Raw genomic sequence first — 16926 nt, forward strand, 5'->3', positions numbered from 1 at the left:
ATGGAGTGGGGCAAGGGGAAAACTGCTTGAACCCGTGCTTTCTAGGCATGGGATAAGCAGAAGTGTGGATGAGCCCTAAGCCTATTTGTATTGCATCCTCCTGTGGGTCAGACTGGACAGCCCTGGGCTCTCTCCTGACAGCTCCTTGACTCTTTGTCCACCCCAGAATGCCGGATCATGGGCAGAATACCAAACCCCACCCTTGTGTGATAATCCTGCAGGCATGCAGAATACTCCCTTAAGAGCTGGCTGCATGCTGGAATGGTTTCCCCCCTCCTTTACATACCAGGGCTGCACTTACACCAGGTGTGAAGCTGACAGGTCCTTCAACTGCATTGGATTTCTTGGGAACTGAGGAAGCTTCGCTGCACCCCAGGATGTTTGGGCTGGCGTCCATGAAATGCAGCTGGAAAACTTGCAAGAGAACTCTTGCGGCAACCTGCTGAGAAACCCGGGTGTGAGGGAAAGATGTCCTCGCTGACGCACTCTGTAAAATATGTGACCTGCACGGGCAGACTGCTATGGACAACAGAGCCAGCCCATGGCTCCATCTTCAAAAGAAAGGCAAAATATTTGAGATGAAGGGTCTGTTGGGCTGAGTGTTCTGCCAGTGCAGAATGTAATCCTGGGCACAGAATCCAGCACCCCAAACATTTCAGCTTCAAATAAAGAAAAGAAAGAAAGTTCAAGTTTCTAGTCCCTGACGAGCAGAAGGTTGGGCTAGAAGCCTGTTTTGAACATGGCCTCTAATCCCGTCGCTCCTCCTCCCCTCTTTTTATACCTCGCTGTGGTAGATCATTCATCCACACTCTTTTTCTTTTACTTCTTGGTTTGCAGCTGGTGGGGGGAGGGGGAGGCAGTCAGGGGCTGGATTTGGTGTAAGGAACTCCAGTTGCTGATTCATATTCCATCCTTTTTTATGCCTTCAAATATAAACCTGAAAGTATGTGCGATGCCTTCTGGCTCCCAGTGTCACAGTCATCATGTATCTGCTGTGCAATGCCTCTGTATCATAATTGAACTTTGGGGGCCGAAAGGGAGAGTGCTGTTGCACTCAGGATCTGCTTTGGAGCTTCCCATGGGTGTCTGGTTGGTCACTTTGAGAACAGGATGCTGGACCAAATGGGCCACTGGCCCAATCCAGACTGAGAGCTCTTCTTATGCTGTTATTTGATGCGTTGAAACCAGAAATGAGAATGAAAAAGGGGAGCACTGAGCAGTATTCATGGTCATCAGGAGATGGCACAGTGTACCTTCCTTTATGGAACATATTAGTGCATCTAGCTCAGTTTTGTGTACAACTTGGTGTTTTGGGCTGTAGTTCAACATCAGTCCCAGTCAGAACAGCGATGGTTCGATTCAAAGCATGAGTGCGCTACCTTTGAGCTATGTTCCTTCCCTGCACTAAGTTTCTTCTTTCCCATGGCTAGCAGAAGCCAAAATTAATTTTATGCATGTTTGCACATGTTATAGAGGCTGAAAAATTAAGATTTCTGGTGCACAGAATCAGCATGGTGTTTTGCATAGCGTATACACAAAGTGATGGAAAGATGGAGGCTGGGAGTCCCAAAAATGTATTGTTCCTCAGGAACCAGGAATGGGGTTCTGTAGTAAGAGTGGAGTGTTTGGGTGGGTCATGCTGTAGCGTGAGCTTCCCGTAGATGACAGCGGCACAGTCAGGGTGCCATAGCGCTGGTTCGTACATCTTTGATCTGTCTTGAATCTCCAGTGTGGCACTACGGACCTCCTTCCCCTGCTCTTGCCTCCAGCCTGTCATCCTAGGGGGGGAAATACCTGGATGGTTTTGCTCCCAAATCATAAACTACCTCACAGGATTGTTGTGAGGATTAAATGAACCATGTATGCCACCTTGAGCTAACGGGAGAAAAAGTTGAGATATAAACCCAATAAATAATAATAGGTAATATTATAAGATATAACAGTAACAGCTACTACTTCCAAATCTTAAGCTTGCCACTTATTTATTTATTTAGATTTCAATTATTTGAAAACATTCATACACCACTTAATTTTTTTTTTAATCTCCAAATGGTGTACAATATAGGAGCAGTGATACCAGTAAAAGTGAAAGTACAACTTAGAACCAATAAAATAGCAGCATAAAAATAAGAATTCAGATGATTCAAATGCATGAATATGTAAAACAGAATCCAGTAGTCTTATGAGTAATTTCATCAGACTTCATGTCTGTTTAGCACCTGTGCGAAGGATAGAAATTCAACTGGCAGAGTGTTTGCCAGTGTAGCATGACCATGACTGTGAAAAGGGTCATCTGTTGAACTATGTCACACTTATGCTGCCAGGGGAGGAAGTAAAAGGAATGCTTGTGAACTCTGCAGGTGAGGTTTCCTACACGTCAGGCCTGTAGTTTAACACAGGCTGCATTTCCTGCCAGAGAAATCCTCAGCAAGCCTGAGGTGGGGGGTGGGGGGGTGGGAGCGATCCATGCGTTAGGAGTGAAACACTTTAGACTCTCCAGGTTTCCATTCCAGAGGGAGCCCCACATCTCCCTAACCTTGGATTCCTCTCAGCCTCTCAGAGCATCTCAGCGCACAGCTGAGGCTGTGAATCAGTTGTCAAATATGTGGGTCATCTCCTGTGCAGTGAAATGGATGTCCAAGAGAGCCTCGCTTCCCTGAGGTCATTCCTGTTCCGTCCGAACACGGCCTCCAGTATTGCCGGGTCCCGCAGCTGTTCTTCTCACCATTGCGCCTTTATGCGCTCTCACCGCTCCTGCACATGAGGCCTCGATTAGGTTTCAAAGCTTCCCGGGGGCCAGTTTTTGTTTTGTTTTGGGTAGGTTTTTTTTGTAGCATTTGTAGCGGAGGGGTGCTAATTGAATAAGAGTGTGGGAGGGACTGTGTTTTTGTTGTAATGCTAATCGGGTGACATTAATGCTTCCAGGGTTGATGGTGTTGGCCCAAAGCTGTGATAGTTCTGGGCAGATCGCCCAGTGCCACATGTGTGGAAGAGGGTGCATATGAGCACACACACACATGCCAGTTGTGTGGTGCTTTTGAGTCATGCTGGCAGTATGTGACAGTTGTAAGTTGATCACACTGATTTAGAGCTGGAAGAAACTCAAAGGCAGATTTATTATAATTATTAATTAAAATTGAATTATTAATTAAATTATTGATTAATATTAATATTATTTAATATTGTTGAAGGAATCGTCTAGTCGCCTTCCAGTCCTCCTTTGTTAACCCACTGCTTCCTTCACCTTCCAGTGTGAACTGATTGTACAGTTTCGTTCGGTGTTAACTGAGCCAAAATTTATCAGAATGGAACTTTCTGAGAATTTTTTTTTTTTTTTTTTTGCCATATACCTGATTGTTAGAGAATTCTACCTTCCGTTGACAAATATTTGGCCAAATCCCCTCCTCTGCCTGTAAACAGGGTGAAGATTTTTTTGGGAGGGTTTTCTTTTTTCTTTTTTTAGCTCAGAACGCCTAGTCCTGATTACCGTTCAAACAAATATAATCAAATTTAGTGATAAATTGCTCTTCAGAAGTTTAAATTGGCATCTCCTGCCAAAGTTCTCTTGGTGTCATTTGGGTCAGCAACAGAGTGCCCCTGAAGACTGAAATATTCTCCCACTTCTTTCTGGAAGTTGCCATATTAATGTTCTGTAACAGGGTTGCTTGAGAGGATATAGGCACTGGCGGAGGAAGAGGAGTGCAGGAGGAGCATACCGCCCCCAGCAGCGCGATCCCAGCAGGGTGCCATCGCGGCTGCCCCCCGCCTGCTCTGGGTGCCCCACAGGTGGCGTGGCCTGCCCCCAGGACGCGTGCCAGCCCTGCCCCCGCCTGCTCTCCGCCCCCCGATGCCGGAGCATGAAGCTCTGCCACTGGACATAAGGATAGAGTTTGCCATCTGCGTTTCTTCACAGGGCCTGGTCATTTTTGTTTACCCCTTTTTGTTGACCTTTCATAGCTGCTGAGTGTTCTTAAAAAAAAAATTAAAAAAAATTAGGGGGATGTTGAATCAGATTTAGAGCTAGAAATTGCAGTTTGTGGAAAACGTGATTTGACCACTGTTCTCTAGCCAGGTGGGGGAGAAATCAAAATGTATCTAATCCACATGATGCAAATAAAAGCGAACAACATGTGATACTCCTGGAGGGGATGTTTCAAGAGGGCATTCCATACATCTGTACTGTTTACACACAATTTAAAAGCTGAGTGCTGAGTGCCGTCTTGGATCACATTCAAGGACATTTTAACTGTTGCAGCCATGTGGTGTGACACGTGGCCTTGATGCTGTGGCATGGCTGTCACGTTTAAATGTCTGCAACCGCACAGCATTGGATCATTACCCCCCCCCCCGATACTGGGATGGGCAACACTTTCATGTTAATGATGCATGTTTCTATTGATTTATTCTTGATTAAATTTCTATTCCACCCTTCCTTTCCAAAGGAGCTCAGCAAACAAAAGTAGCAAAATAATTAAACATAAAATGAAAACACATTTAAAACTTTTAAAAACATCAAAGGACATCTCAAAACTTTTTAAAACAGTCTCTCTCGCAGCTAATAATTTGCAGGTTATCAGCAGTGGTATGTTTCAGCCATCAAACGCCTGGGTGAACAGGAATGTTTTAAAATTCTTCCTGAATGTTAATAACAAGGGAGGCACACACACTTCGCCAAGGAGGGCATTCCACAAATGGAGAGCCACCAACAAGAAGGCCCTGTTGTGAGTCAATGCCAACTGTGCAACATTGGTCATGGCCTTTCAGTTCCAAGCTTTTGAATGTTTCAGCCATGTGGGTGGGTGGGTGGGGAGCAGAATCCACAGGAAGCTGGCCCTCACAGAAGCATCTGTTTAAAGAGGACTTTGCTGATGCAATATTGGGATATCCTGTAATTTTCCTGAGTTCTACTTCCTGAAGCATAAGGAGAGCTTGTTTCAATAGGTTGACAAAGACACCCTGAAAAGGGAAGAGGGATCTGTATTTATGCAGCGTTCAGGACCCAAAATCTTTTCCATTCTAGTCTCTTAAAGGTTAATATCATTCTTCAATTGATTCCACTCTCCAGGGTTGATTAAAATATTCAGAAGTTTCCTCTGGCCTCTCATAGGATGTGTCATCTCATTAGAAATTGCTCCTTTGGAAGTCAGGAAACCCTCTGTGTTGACAAGTGACATGTCAAGTCAGGATGAGTGGGGTGTCCAGAGGCATTCAGAATATTACCTGTCAGCTGGAGCTGTGGGCAGTGGGCTGGGAACAGAGCCAGACCATTGTTCCATCTAGCAAGGCTTTTCCTGGGATCAAGGCCAGCCCTTCCTTTAGACAGGGTGAGGTGACTGCCTCAGGTGACACCAACTGGGAGTGGTGACCTCCCGGCTGTTTCTCCTGAGCACTTTGGCTGTTTGAGGGCAGGGCTGTGTGTGCCACATTATCTGTCCTGCTGTCTTTGGGTATTGGACTGAGATTGAACTACCAGCCCAGTTGGCTTCTGCACATGGAATGATGCAGGTACCATCTTGTCCTTCACCCCAGAGTAGCAAAATGTTTTGGGCTAGACCTGCCAGGGTTTCAAGCGGGGTGGTGGTGGTGTCTTTCCCAGCCCTGCCTGAGATGTTGGTAATTGAACCTGAGAACTTCTGTGTTCAAAGTTACTTTGACGTAGTCCCTCCTTGAATTTGGGGGAAGCCCACCAGCAAGAGCTGGATTAGTGGCAAGGCTACTATAGAACGGATGATGGGTACTTGTCACAATGTCTATGTTCTACCTTCACGACTGGTTTTCAGTGGCCACATGGCTGACTGTGAACATTCAGAAGCCTGATCGGCCTGCCGGGAAGGGGCTGATTTTGGCATCTCCATGCTAGAAATGCAGTAAGAGATTGTACGGGTCAAAGAGTTACGATGCAAGGCCCCAGAACATAGTCTAGCACCAGTCTGCCCCTGTCTCATTTCAGCCACCTTTGGGTTAGGAATATGTTTCCAGGCGATGAGCCATGGACATCGATAGGATTTATTGCTCTTGGCCCATGTGCTGGAGCTTGAGCTCTCACTCTTGTGTTCTTCTCCCCACCTTCACCCAATGCTCCCTTCTGCTCACCTCACTGGAATTTTGCCTCTCCTCTCAGAGTGAGGAAATGGTTAAGCACTCCAGAATTTTGATTAGCAGAGAGTCTTAAAGTCAGTTTAAAAAAAGAAAGCAGAAAAGACAGTCTGAGGGAACTATCAGAAGCATGCTAATGAGGTGAAGTCATCAGCAGACACCAGAGAGGCTTTTTCATGCCTCTTCCTCTGAGGACGAGGACGACGGTCACACTGTAGGACCTGTGGAAGGATGGCTGCAGGTGGGCTGCCCTCCAGAAGAGCGATGGGCAGAAGCCTGCCATGGGGAGAGACTCCCTGCCTTCTCGGAAACCTGGACTCCGGTGCTTTTTAACTCAGTGGTCTCTCTCTCTCCAGAATCTGAGTGCTTTCCCCCAGTCCTGAAGGCTGTCGCAGGCAGGGAATAGCACCAGGCAAAAGGCAGAACGTGGGTCTGCAAAACAGAGGGAAGTGGGAGCATTGTTTTGGAAGGAAGAGCTCCTCACCGCTGCTGGGTGGATTGTGGAACGGCCTGGGGTGAGCGCTTGCTGCTCCAAATGTTTTTGTATATTTTTTAAAATAAAAAAGTAAAAATCTGCAAACGGCAAGGCTCCCCATAAGCTGTGCACCTGGAAATCTACCCCTGCTGCAAAAGAAGCCCCGTGGCTTCTGTAAGGCAACACCGGGCGAAGGAGCACCGCTCACTGATGTTATCCGCTAAGCCTGAGCAGGTAGGGGAATTAACTCCCATGCCAGACAGTCAGGGGGGAATCCCCACTCCGTACTTCAGAAGGGAGCGCATCAAGGAAATAGACCAGAAAGGTAATTAAAATCTGGTTTGTATGTTGCAGATTTGGAAATTAGCTTGTGTTACCTCTTGGGGATAAATACCAGGAATTTATCAGGTCCTCGGAAATAAGCATCTGTATCCCGTCTGAGGTTGCTGTTTTTTAAATAGACTTTCCTGTTAATGTGCACTGCATGCATGAAATGAAGAACTGTAAAATCACTTCTCTCTTCCCGCTTTCTCCCCCCTCCCCCCTTCCTTTCTTAAAAAGTGCTGCAGGGTTAATAGTTCAGTTCAGGGGTTAAAAGCCAAAGAAAATGTTTTCATTCAAGTCAAGGGAGCCAATCCCTCAGGGACCTTCTCCTCTGCAAGCTCCGTTGCAATTAATGGGCTACAGCACAGCAGGGGTGCCATTCATTCCCACGAGTAGGAGAAGTTATTGATGGACGGATTGGGCTCGATGGGTGCAGGCCAATTTAGTTGCACTTAGTTCCTACTGAAATCAAGGAGACTTGAGTTGCAGCTAACTTTTGCCCCATGGGTTTCAACGGGGCTTTAAGTTCAGCTGACTGTGTCTGGATCCAGCCCACTGTCTGCGTGCTAAAGCCAGTAGAGCACAGATGCTTTCAAAGAAACCTCTGCAGCACTTTTCAGTTCCTAGATTACCGTACCTCACTAGACATTCCCTTTTTGCAGGCGTGCATTTTCTGCCGCTTAAGCTTGTGAAGCAAAAATGTACCAACAAGAAGCGTGCCATTTAACCCACACCTATGTGTCAATTAAATGGATATGCTTAAGTTCACCAGGCATGTGTAACTGTGGCCTGGACGGCTGCCAAGGATTCCGCTTTTCAATTAGCTTGCATTAACCCTTTGGGGAACCCTGAGCATTTTGAATTTATTTATTAGAATTCCTGGTTTTATTATTTTTCGAGGTTCCCATTGCTTGTCGGTGCTTAGGAGAAAAGAAAAACAACCCCTTTTGAAATCAAGCTAGCATCTCTTCAGGGCAGCAAGTGAATATATTTTAGGAAACCATTTGCAATATTGTTATTCAAAATAACAAATTGTTAAACACTTACAAAAACAAACAAACAATTTTGCTTTTTATAGATCGTATCAAACAGGCTATTTTCTTATAGTTGCCATAAAGCATACAAATAATTTTATTTCCAAACAGTTTGTGATGGTGCATTGGGCAGACAGTGTTTAGATATTAACATTCCTTAAAAAGAACATGTGCTTGTAAGAGTTATGAGCTGATATCTGATTTTTGTATACAGGGAAACTTTTGTTTTTAATAAAAGTGTTACTCAATTGCAGGGTCTAAACACGCTATGGAAACTTTTGTTTGCTTTGAAGAGAGAGAAAATCAGATTCCACCACCTGCAATTGATGAGGCTATATCTGATGTGTTGTTGCTAGTAAAGGCATTTCAAATATAAACTTTTAATAATATAGCATTGCCAGTTACTTAGGAGGGATTTTGGAGGTGGTGACTGGGATTAATATTTTTCTATTAAAAATGGAAGTTAGTTGCCATTCCTATGGCAGCAGGATTTGACGCACGGTCCAGTGGGGAGACAATGGGAAATATGCATGATATAACCACATTAATACAACTTCCAAAGAGGTGGACACACTTGTTGTTTCTACTGCAACAGATTAAGGGTGGTTCCAGGAGACCTGTTTATTGAGAATTTATTCTGGATTCTTTGCATGGAGATTAAGTGATGTTGACTATTTAATGAGCATTCACTCTTTTTTTTTTTTTTGGCGGGAAGCATAGATGACATTGTATTATCGCACATTTCCCGAGGCCTTTTTCTGTCACTTTCCTTATTGCAAAACAAACAATAACGAAAACAGCCACGTTTGGGGAAAGTGGGTTTCATTGTGGAAGACTTCCCAATCAACCCTAATTCTGCAACCTGAATTTTCCACTACGTGATTGAATCCCAGCCCCAAATAGTGACCGTTTGGAAGTATTATTAAGAGCCTTACAGCACTTCAAGACTACCCCATTTGTTCCATCATAAGCTTTTGTCTGGGTTGAGTTTCTCTGAACCCAGAAGTTGCCTCTGATCCACATGCTGGATTGCAATCCATCAGGATGTTTCTTTTCATCCCCACCTAAACTGCACCTTTGAACACCTCCAAATCATTACCGTGCAGTTCCTGTAGGAGTAGCTCTACCTGCTGCCCAACTCCCTCCAGTGTGGGCTGCCCACATTGCCACATTAGAAAACTCCCATCCAAAATGCCATTGCTAGCTACCAAACATCAGGCCGAGTTCGATTAATGATGGGAGGTGGGGTTTTACGCTGCATACAGATCCTAAAAAGTGAAATTTGCACCAAGGTTTGTATCCAGCTAAGCCCTACTCAGAGCAAACCCACTGAAATGATTAGAATTAAGTTAGTCGTATCCATCAACTTCAGTGTGGGTCTACTCTGAGCAGGAACTAGCATTGGATGTTCCAAACTTTTCATTGTGGTGAGGAAGGTTTGATGGTTTCTGTCCTCAGAGCAAAAGCGAACTGTGCCGGATGACTTTAAGCAAATTTCTGTTTCTAAGGCAGGAGGATGGACTTTTGGGGGTCTTCTTCATCCAGACACTCAATAAAAGTAATATTTAGGAATGAGGATTATGGAGGCTTTTGACAAGGAGAGTTTTGGTTATAAATCTTGCTTATGGCAGAGTTTTAACCTGTGAAATCTCATCCAGGGCAAGCGTCTAAGATTCTGCCGGGGGAAATGCTGCCAGTTTGGTCCCTAGCAGGTTTTGCTCAGTAACAACCGCTGTTAATTAATTCACAAGGTCAAAATAGTCACAGGGCCATATCCAACTAACCTCTACACAGAGTAGACCCAGTGAAACTAATGACATTAAGTTAGTCATGTCTATTAATTTCAGTGGATCTAACTGTGAGTAGGACTAGCTTTTGCTCCAGCCCACACTCAAGGATCTCCCATGTAAGATTTGTCGGATCTATTTCAGAGAGTTGACTTGATTCACAAGTGAACTCCATATCAAAATGCTCCAGCATGCGTGGAGCATCACACATGGGGCAGTTGCCACATTACCTTTCACAGATCATGTCAAATCTCTCCATGTGCACTGTGGAGATTTCTCGCACTGTGTTGTAGATGAAGAATTTCTTTGCCTAGGAGAGAACTAGACGAGCACTCTGTCCGTGCATCAGACTCTCGCAGTAACGTTCCAAAGCTATTGCGGTTTTCATGGCTGCTGAGTTTGCCATTGTTATTTTGCTCTGTTATTATTATCCTTCTGTAGCCATTTTTATTAACTTAAAGTTTGTTTTTATGGCTGTTTGCACCCACTGTGTAGGTTTTATCCTTTTATTCGAAAGCTGGCAGAAAACAAGGTGTTCTTTTTTACAGACCTGTTTAATAATAGTTTAATAGTTTTTAAAACAACAGCAACAAATGGATTTTTTGCTTGTTTGTTTGTTTTGTAAGGAGCTTTGGGAGCCAGATGGTCCCAAAGCAGGGTATGCCTTTTTAAATGAAATAAAGAAAACCAAACACAAATAAATTCAGATATTTCCCCACTGCAACAGATGTTGAGAGTGAGCACATTGCCACGGTTAAGTTCCAAAACTGCCTATTTAGGTTTAGCAAGGCCGTCTTCTCCCAGCCTCAGTCTTCTCTTTCTGTAATATGGGGATACTGGCCCAACAGAAGTGGCAAGTTTGAAGATTACTGCGATGATGTGTGTGAAATGTGTTGAGAACTCTGAAACCTTCTATATAAATGCTAGTTTATGTATTTAAGAAATGTTTTAGGCTGCAGGGCATAACAGTGATAAAACAGCAGTGTGTAAAACTGCAATTAAAACAGATGTGGTTCAATCGAGACAGCAATAAAATAAAATAAACAAAGCAGATAAAACAGTGTTAACACCCACTCCTATTACATGCTGGAATGCATAGGCAAATAAAAATGTCCTTCCTGGAATAAAACCACAGTTGCGCCAAGGAAGCCTCCCTGAAGAGGGCATTCCAAAGGGCAAGAGATGCTATTGCTGAAAAGCATCTCTCTCCAGACATTGCCTACTTAATTTCAGGTAGATGGGGGACCCAAGAGGGCCCCTTCAGATAATGAATGCAGGGTCCCTCCCAAATGTTCATGTTTCCCCCACCACCATGCCCAGCGAAATGTGGCCTGGCTATCTTTATAGAGGCATGCATAGGGATGGGCGAATCTGTCAATTTCAGTTTCTCTCAGTTGCTTTAAGTTCAGTTCTTTACATCTCCACATATGTTTGTGCATTTGGTTTGTTTCTGGGGGGGGGGGATGATGTCCTCATGAATATTTGTAAGCATTGTAGTGTGAATGGGACCTAATATGCACATTTTTTTGCAAGGCAGTTTCTTTTAATGTAATGCTTTTCTGTATGTTCTTTTCACTAATATATTAGTAATATGCACTAATATGCATTTTTATGTATGTTGAACCTTAATGTATGCCTTTCTGTACACATTACGTGGCTGGAGAACTGTGTTGCAAAATTCAGGAAAGTGAATTTTTAGGGAAATTCACAGTAAAATTCTGTGGGAAAGTGAAGAACTGAACTTAAAATCGGAAAAATGAGAAACAAAGAAACTGAAACTGACAGATTCAGCCATCCTTAGAACACAGGTTCATTTTCGGGGTGCAGTCAAGCTCGTGGCCAACATGTTTTATGGCAGAACTGCCAAGGCAACAACAGAGCAGTTGACTTGTTGGAGAAGAAACAAATGCATCATTATGTTTTGATGTTGAAGCAGCAGTGGAAAGTGGGAGCTAATCTCTTTGAGAGGAGGCATCTCCCCCAATGAATTATGTCGGGAAGCTGGAGGCTGGGATCTTCCGGTGGCTTTTGGCACACCTGCCTTGCGTTCATTCTATCTAGAGCACAATGTCTTTAAGTTGAAATAATGCCAATAGAACTTTATAGCTCTGCTGAAGCAACAGGCTCTTTTGCGCATAAGGGGAGGCCTTTCACAGGCCTTCTGGGAAGCCTGGCAGAAATCTGCTAGGGTTGTGGTAAGTGGGAGGGTCACTTCCCCCTCCCCAAATACAGTGGATTTGTGGAGGCAAATATCCTAACAGATAACTCATGAGATTTATTTCCTTGGGACAATGAGGAGGAATTAGGAGGACTCTGGTGTCCTCCTATGCATGAATGGATCCTGTCTGGTGAGGGTTGGGATGGATGCGGCCAGTTTTCATATATTTTTGTAATGTGAAGGCCTCATTGCAGAATTTTTTATTATGCCAATAACGTCCTATAAGAATTATGTGTTTTCTCTATACGCGCAGAGTTGGTTCACCTAACGTTCATGATTCTACAAGTGGAAGTTTCATCCTTTTTGATTTTCAGGCCAACCTGAGGATCAGAAAGAATCCATATTCCAGCCTCCACCTCCATATCTGTATGCAAGTAACCAAACAACCCATCTTTCTTCACAAGATCTGTACCTTTGGCACTGTAGACAAACATGTTTCTGGGGTTTCCCTGCAGATGTGGTGCTCTCAAGTGCCAGCTGCAAAACTATGGCATGCTGAATCCAGTGATTCTTTCTTGCGTTCCTAAGGAAGCAGTGAAGGTTTTTCAGAACAGAAATGTGCCTCTCCTCTCTAAGGGCTGAGTTTTTATATGCAAACCAGAGTATAATTTCAGATGCAGTGCAGTTGTAATTGACTATTTGCATTATTCCCATCCAGAATTAAATTCGCCAGGAAATGACATTTTATCCTGATTGTTAGCTGGTTTGCTCTGTCCATCAGTTTCTCTCTCTCTCTCTTTTTCCCGGAAAATAAAAGGATTCACAATGGCTCTGAATGCAAGGTTGTATCATCCTGGCATCTTGAATGGCCTCTGGGTAAAACTGCCTGTGGATTCTGAACATCTGCCCAGCTTGCCTTAGGGCTGATAGAGGAAAGAGAGGTCTGGGGGATGGTGCCTGGCCCTCCTCTAAGCAACAGTTACCAACAACCTCAAGCAAATAAAAATATGTGTGATTATGAAAGCAGAGGAAGCAGAGGAACACTCCATGCTTTCTCCCAGCACCACTTCAATATGAGCTAGTATCTTTCTGCTTTGCTGGCAGAAAGTGATTGAAGCATCGGATCCATAAATGCTCATAGCAGATTCAGAATTCCTGGTGCTATGCAAGTTCCCAGGATCGTTCTCTTTGCAAGCTGCTTCAAGTAACACGAGTAAGAAGAAGTTAACTTGCTTCTCTCTCTCTCTCTCTCTCTCTCTCTCTCTCTCTCTCCCTTGTAAAATTCTTGAGTCAGATGTGGGATTTTTTTCCCTTTTCTCTTAACAATGCCAACTCTAACAATCCAATGAAGCCCAGAATGATCAGCAACAGGATTGGGCCACTGAATATGAATTGCAGATTTGGATAAGAAACAGAAGGATGTCTTGTGGATTATAAACAGGAGCGTTTTTTGGTTAGTTCCCCCTGGGTATATAACACTATAGGGGATGTGCCCAGGAATGCATGCAAAGAAAGGACTTTTAACAGCTGCTCTTGGAAAAATCCTGAATCCAAGGGAATTGTTCCAAGTGTAGTTTTCAAGGGACAGCTAAAGCGAAGTGTCTTGTAGAAGTTGAGAGTCCAGAAGTAGACTCAGTAAAACTCAATCTGATTGGGGGTGGTGAGTCTGGCTCAGTGGTAGAGCATCTGCTTTGCACACAGAAGGTCCCAGGTTCAAATCCTGGAATCTCCAGGTAGGGTTAGGAATGGCTCTTCTCTGACACCTCAGAAAGAGCCATTGCCAAGCCATTGCCACTCAGTATAGACAGTATGGAACTAGATGGATAAGGGTCTGACTTGAGATAAGGCAACTTTATATGCGCCACAGTGAAGAGGCCCCAAATTGTGATGAGGCTCTGTGCAGGAGATGCTGCCAGTGGGTCACAGCCACCCTTCTCCCTCCCTGCCACCCCAAAGATGGAGGCCTCATCTAATTTTAAAATGAGGTTGATTCTGATGGGGAGATCTGTGTACAGCTTGGCTCCAAGGCCTTTCCTCCCTCATCCCCATTTACAAGTGCTTCCTGAAGTGTAGTCCTTTCCCCTTTAACCATATCTGTGTTTTTGATTTCTGCATATCCCATACCATCTTGCTATCTGCTCCTCCACCGCCAAATCCACTTCAAAGCCTGATAACTTCAGACTTAACCACCCAGACTTGCTTGCATTGGTTGTCTGTCTTCCTGGTGGTTTGCTGTTTATGTTGATTCATTAATTAAGGACACAATCCACTGGGAAGATGGCCAGCTTCTCTGGCACCAGCAAGTTCCTTGGGTGGCTCTGGATTGCACATACTGTTTTGTAACATCTCCTCCAGGTTTAAAACATAAAAATGAAAATGGAGGATTCCTTCCTTGCAGTGCTGGAGCAGATGGGATTTTTGCTGTCATTCCCTGCTGAGAGGAGGCTTCAGGCGGTAACTGCAAACAGAACCTAGGGCATGTGGCTATGGTGAGATCAAGCAGGGAATAATTGCATCAAACGAATTTCTGGAAGAGGTTCTGAGCTCCACCGAAGATGAAGCAAAGGCAGAGTTTGGGGGCTGAGTTAACCCTGCAGGCAAAACACAGCACAGCCTCTGTTCCCTGTGTGGGCCAAAGGAGAGTATAGGGGTACCTTGCTTTGATTCCACTCCTTGCTTGCAGTAATTGTGGGTGGGGGGAAACCCTTCTGCCTCCTGCTTCTAATCTGGACTAAGAAGGCCCACAGCATCTGCCTTAGACCTAAATAAACCTTACACTGCATAGAGGAGAGTCTTTAATCCTAATTGTCCCTGCATTCTGGCTGAAGCCAAATAAATCATTCCTGAATAGCCCTTGCTTTAGATCTGAAAGTCAGAAAATATTATAATGCAGGTGAGAATGCCTCTGTGCATGTTCAGTGTGCACCTATAGCTGAATAACCGGGCAGCCTCTTTGTATGCAGGCGATGGCCACAAGCTTTCACACTGGAGACTGTAGCTGTTCAACCCTGTCTTACAAACAAAGCACTTTGCAGACCTGGTTAGAAAATGAGTCCAGTCGCTTGCAGGCCTTGAAATACATTCTAAGGTATTAGAGCAGGGTTCATTTGATTTGTCAAAATTATGCAGATAAAGCTGAAGGAAATGGATTTAGCCTCAGGTGTGCCTTATTTGTTGAACTTTCTCCATTTAATTTTGGAACAATTGAGTGAAATCCTACACCGCTTGTAGATGGTTACCATATGCATGACAATAATGATTATGTGTCACGGTGGACATTAATGCAAACCAACACAAGGATGGGATGTTATAGCTATGGTTGGTTTTTGTTGCTATTGTTGATTTTCCATTTTTGTTTATGTATAATTGAAACTTTTGGATGGTGATCTTCACTACCCTAAATAACTTTTTGTTTTCCCAGGCTTCCCTTCTCTTTTTTAGCTTCTAAACTGACACCTCATATTTGCCAAATAGTTTCTGCTGCTTTTATATTTCTCCATATAGCCATCCTGGGAACTGTCTATAAATGCTTAGAATAAACCAGCACATAGCTAATGAATGACCCAATCCTATGCATGTTTACTCAGTCCTAGTGACCTAGTGAAGTCAGTGGAACTTACTCTCAGGAAACTAGGATTGCAGCCACAGTTTACCATCTTAATATACTAACCTAGAAATAAGTTCCACTGAAGTCGACAGGGCTTACTTCTGAGAAGACGTTGCACAGGCTGGCTTGCTGCAAATGTGTTAAAGAGAGGGATAGAGATGCTTTAAAGAAATAAAGCTTTCCTCTTCCCCAAGCCCAAGCATCACTGGTGTCCTAGACACTGAGCAGCCATATAATCTAGGGTTTCCCAAACCTCTGAGCTCATTGAACCCTTGGTGAGCATATAAAGTTACTGACCACAACCAAATTCCTAGGAATGTAAATGAAACAAAGTCATGAAATATATAATCAGTGTTTAATAATCATCAATCACCATTACTTTAGGAATCATGAAATGTAAAAAAGAATAAGACTGTATGACAATAAAGAAGCATGGACTGAGAATACAGTGGTAGTGTGGAATTATCTTATTAAATGCAGAGGCAACTCTCCATTTAAAAGCTTGGCATGAGGGGAGATGTCTCAGGACATCTCTGTATCTTCTGTTTGGCTATGAATATCTTGCCTTGCTCATGTACCTTTGAATCTTGACTTCTGGACCTCATGCTTGCTGCTGAGCCTGTTCTGCAAGTAGCCTTAATAAGTATCTCTTCCTTGCTTTCAAGTAAGAATCACTGTCATTGTGTTTTGGGGTGGGAGCCTGACACACACACCCCTACACACACACACACATCCTGTATATCATAGTTCTGTATCCTATCAAATATTAGTTCTGGTTAAAGGTGAGTTAGAAACAGATTGCATGAATAAACAAATAAATATATGCAAATATTGATGCTTAAAATCCTAAGGTTAACTGGGTTTCAAGATTAAGTCTAAATAATGTGTGGTTGATCTTGCAAGCAAACTTCTAGTCTGCTTTTATACAAGGTGCCCGGTTCAGTCATCATGCAGGGCTGGGAATGTCCCCTGCCTGAAATCTTGGAGAGCCGCTGCCCATTCGTGTAGAAAGTTCTGAGCTAAGATGGATCATTGGGTCTGTGTTGGTGTAAAACAACTTCCTAGGTTCTTCCTACCTTGGTCTGATTTCATACTACAGCCTAGAGTATGCTATGAGCAAAATGGGACTGAATTCTGAATAAACACTCATAGGTTTGCACCATTAGAAATTGGCCGTCTAGATATGCAAGGAATAGGAAATGCTTTTCAGTTCAAGGGTCACATTCCCTTCTGGGGGCCACATGCAGTGTCAGGTGGGGCCTGGGGTAATGGTGGCTGGAACAAGAAGGGCACATTTTTACCTTTGTACAGCAAGCAGATTTCTACACACACACTTCTCTATCCCCCATCCAGGCAAGCAGCAGTACAGTGGTACCTCAGGTTACAGGTGCTTCAGGTTACCGGTGCTTCAGGTTACAGACTCCACTAACCCAGAAATAGTAACT

At 43.9% G+C, this 16926-nt stretch overlaps 1 protein-coding gene across 8 annotated transcripts in view; it reads left to right on the forward strand.

The window, feature by feature from the left end:
• Window positions 1–16926, forward strand: part of ZNF469 (zinc finger protein 469) — a 278243-nt gene that overhangs the window by 165168 nt on the left and 96149 nt on the right. Inside the window, exon 1 of one of the 8 annotated variants that reach the window (XM_081202592.1) lies at window positions 6275–6896. The exons of 6 other annotated variants lie outside the window; for them this stretch is intronic. The gene's annotated coding sequence lies outside the window, so the exon portion shown is untranslated. Of the gene's footprint in view, window positions 1–6274; window positions 6897–16926 lie in introns of those variants that run through there. One more of the 8 variants, XM_081202593.1, reaches the window with a different exon arrangement.

Source organism: Podarcis bocagei (genome assembly GCF_964188305.1).
Source record: "Podarcis bocagei genome assembly, chromosome: 7".
Lineage (NCBI taxonomy): Eukaryota > Metazoa > Chordata > Lepidosauria > Squamata > Lacertidae > Podarcis > Podarcis bocagei.